Below are 4,463 nucleotides of genomic sequence, written 5' to 3' on the forward strand. Positions count from 1 at the left end.
ATTTAGGTTATATTAAAAGATTTAATAAAAGAAAAATAAATGGAGTAAAGTATATTCATATAAAGTTGCTCCAGCAAGCAGGTGAATGAATACTGTAAATGCCATGTTAATTGCACTGAGAGCACTAGCTGGAGAATAGAATACTAAAAATTTATTAGGGACATGATTAGGTTGGGGTGGGGCTACTTGAAAAGTTCATTGAAAAATGATTCAATATGTCCTTCCTTAGAAAACGAAAAGGAAGACGTAATCCCGTGAATGATCTCGATCTATTTGTGACTGAAATTGACGCGGTACTCACAGGAAGGGAGGAAAGTATAATGGCAGCAGCTTATGAAGAATGTGATGACGGAGGCAATCGTGGCATGTGTGGGCACTGTGAGTCCTATGTCGATGATGGGATGCAATGCGATCAATGCCGAAGATGGTACCATGATGAAGTAGCTTGCTCTAATTTAAGGGATGGTACAAGTACTCTTTTAAAAAGCAGGAACATCATTTATAAATGTCCAAAATGTGTTGAGTCTGCATGTGTTGATGACATGACGAGACTAAGCATCATCATAGAAGAGATGAAGGTAAATGTACAACAACAGATGTCTGGTTTTATGGATATGATAACTGCTCAATACATGGATATGCGTCAAGAAATTGTCGAGCTGAAAGAGAAACTTATGGAATACGAAAAAGAGAATGTGACCAAGACTACATATGCAAGTAAGTTGAAATCAAGAAACACTTTGGTTATAAAATCTACGGAGGAAAATAAGAAGGCTTCAGATATCAAGAAAACTATCATGAAGAAGATAACCACGAATGTCGAACAGGTCAAAACCTCTAAACAAGGCCACTTGGTAGTTAATTTTGCGGATAAAACTGGGTTAGAAAAGGCTAAAAATGACTTAGAAGAGGTCAAGAATGACATTAAGATAGTAGATAAAAAGGATCTACTTAAACCGAAGATCAAGGTCTGCAATGTTGATGAAAATGAAGATGATATAATTGTCAGTATAATGGAGAAGAATGAATGGTTGAATGATATATGTGAAAATGAAGAAGACTTTAAATTGATCAGGAAGTTTAAATCAAGACAAAGCGGTAAATTACACGTCATTATAAAGTGTAGTCCAACTATCAGGAAAGTCTTCCGTAAAAGAGATGATAGAGTATATACCGCTTGGAGGATGCTGTAAAATCTATGATTCCTACAATGTATTTCAGTGTTATAAATGCCAAGAATTTGGTCATACTGCTGAAGTGTAGCCAGGATCATCGAACCACGGATTGTACTGTAAATACGTTAAAGTGTCATAACAGCACAGTGAGGAATTACAATGATACGAATCATAGGACATATGATGATAACTGTAAAGTATACAAGGAGGAGCTTACCAGGATAAAAAAAATAGAACCGATCATGGAGTCTAGCCCATTGGTTAAGTGTGGTCTGATAAATATTCAATCGGTGGGGAATAAAACCTTAAAGATTAGAAATCTTATTAACGAAATGGAATTAGATTTATGCTTATTAACGGAAACTTGGTTGCAGGGAAATATTAGTGATAACTCAAAGATTCAGGAGATGACGCCGTGTACTCATGATTTCTATCACGTACCAAGAAAGGACAAAACTGGAGGAGGAGTGGGTGTCTTTGTGTCGAAAACTTTCTCTAGGGTTTCTATCATGAATGAAATACTATTTGAAACGTTTGAATATATCTGTTTAAAACTGACAAGAAACAATAAGGTATTGAATATAATATCATTATATAGACCACCAGGGAGTAATATGACTAAATTCATTGAAGAATTTAGTATTCTTGTGGGTGTGGTGGACGATATTAGAAATACATTAATTGGTGGAGACTTCAACTGTTGGGTAGATGATGAAAATGATAATAAGGCTAAAGAACTCAAGGAAGTATTTGAGATGTTTAATTTAATAAACAGTGTTTTGGTATCAACGTCAGTAGGTGGTCATACACTCGACTTGGTCATATGTGGAAAAGACTCAGACCTAATAAAAAAACCTTGAAGTGGAACCAGACTTTGAGATCTCAAAAACACATAAACTCATCACCTTTAATGTTAATATAAATTGCACCAGAGTATTGAAAAAATGGATCACATATAGGGAACGGGAAAATTTTGATGCTGAGAATTTTATTGAAGCTAGTGTAGCGCAAATGTCTTGTGTGAACACACAATGTGAACATATGGTAGACATAGAATGTGTTGGGTGCTATACCAAGAAATACAACGACATTTTTGGAAAAATGTACGATACCATGTGTCCCATAAAGAACAAACAAATAGTGGTACGCGAAAATGTTAGATGGTATAATAGTGAGCTATTAAAGGCAAAAAGACACAGACGTAAGATGGAAGGTAGATGGAAAAGAGCCAAATCCTTACAAGCCAGAAATCTATATAATAAGGCCAGAAATGACTATAACATCCTGTTAGAAAAAACAAAAAGAAAATTCTACAACGGCGAATGTAAAAAAACCAATAACATGAAGGACTTTCACAAAAACCTTGATGATTTGATGGGATTAAAGAAAAAATATGTCTTGCCTGACAATGTTTGTGCAGAGAGTTTTGCTATATTCTTTAGTGAAAAAATTGATAAAATCTATAGAGGTTTCCCCCAAAATCACTTGGAAGGACAGTCAGCTATGCCAGTGAAGGAGGGAAAGAAGTTAATAAAATTTAGGGAAATAAATATGTGTGACTTGTTAAAGGTTATGAGAGAGATGAAGAATACATATTGTGGAAACGACCCTTTCCCAAACAGTTCAATAAGTGAAGCTCCAAACAAACAAGTCGTATATAATATTTACCTGAACATAATTAACCTAAGTATATCGCAATCCTGTTTTCCTAGCTGTGAAAAAACTGCGTTGATCAAACCAATTTACAAAGGGAAAGGTGATGTAAACGAGCTAAATTCATATAGGCCCATTTTAAATTTATCCTACATGTCAAAGCTTATTTAAAAAGTCATAAGTGAGCAATTATGGGCGCATATTGACGAGTTAGAGGTATTCCCGGAAAATCAATCGGCCTACAGAGCTAATCATTCTACAGAAACTACTTTGTGCTCAATAATGAATGATATGATAGGTCTTCTTGATGGGGGAAAGTGTGGAATTTTAATTATGTTAGATCTTGGTGCTGCTTTTGACACTGTTGTGCACGAGTACTTACTTGACGACTTAAAGTCTATTGGAGTGACTCAGGAAGCACTGAAATTTTTGCGAAGTTACTTAGTGAACAGGAAGACTATTGTAGAAGTTTCTGGAAACCGATCCAATGAGAGAATTCTTATGAAGGGTGTACCACAGGGTAGTGTCCTGGGCCCTATCTTGTTTAACATATATACTATCGAGCTATCACACATCTTGAAAAAACAAAAAGGGGGTTTTAAACTATATGCAGATGATACTCAGTTTTACCTCTCAATTTCAACAACACAAGATACAGGGAAGAAAATTGATGAGATAATGACTGAAATAAAAACATGGATGCAGAGGAAAAAGCTCAAATTAAATGATGATAAAACAGAATGTATGTTCTTTGGCACAAGGGTGGCTTTGAAGAATTACCAGTTAATTCAAAGTATAAAAATTGGTGATGCTGATGTTGGGATTGTGCCTGTTGTGAAAAATTTGGGTGTACTGATAGACTGTAATTTGTCAATGAAGGACCAAATTGTGAACACAGTGAAAGTGTGTAACTATCACCTGAGAAACATAGCATTTATTAGAAAATATTTAACAGAGGGCAGTACAAAAATTTTAGTGATGAGTCATGTAATATCAAGGCTTGATTATTGCAATTCTCTGTACTACAAATTGCCCAATACACTACTAAGGAAGCTTCAAAATGTGCAAAACCGGGCGGCTAGACTGATAAAAGGCATTAAATTTCGGGAGAGAATAACTCCTGCACTGATCGATCTACATTGGTTACCTGTTAAGGCTAGGATTGAATTTAAAATTTGCTTGTTGACTCACAAAGCACTTACAAGTGATAAGCCTAAATATCTTCGTGATTGCTTGGTCCCCTACCCTGAAGCTACCAGCGCCACTGTAAGAGTTAGACATACAGATGACCCACATAGACTATTCGAAATTAATGTGAATCATGCAATAGGAGGAAGAACGTTCAGTTATGCTGCACCGAGACTCTTTAACGACCTTCCACTCGATGTCAAGAATAGCAATAATGTGGCAGCCTTCAAGAAAAACCTGAAGACTTATCTTTTTAGAAAGTGTTATAATAGTGACCTGAAAACTATTAAGCCTGAATACAAATGCTAGCAAAATAACTGATAACGATACAGAGCAAAATATTAACTGGAAAGGAATTATTTTTTTCATACACCAAGGCCCGCCTGAACAGACCTTTAGTGTTTGATGGAGGGCGAGAAATAAACCTCTAAAAGTAAAAGTAAGTAA

Source organism: Palaemon carinicauda, chromosome 32 (genome assembly GCF_036898095.1).
Source record: "Palaemon carinicauda isolate YSFRI2023 chromosome 32, ASM3689809v2, whole genome shotgun sequence".
In the NCBI taxonomy this organism is placed as follows: domain Eukaryota; kingdom Metazoa; phylum Arthropoda; class Malacostraca; order Decapoda; family Palaemonidae; genus Palaemon; species Palaemon carinicauda.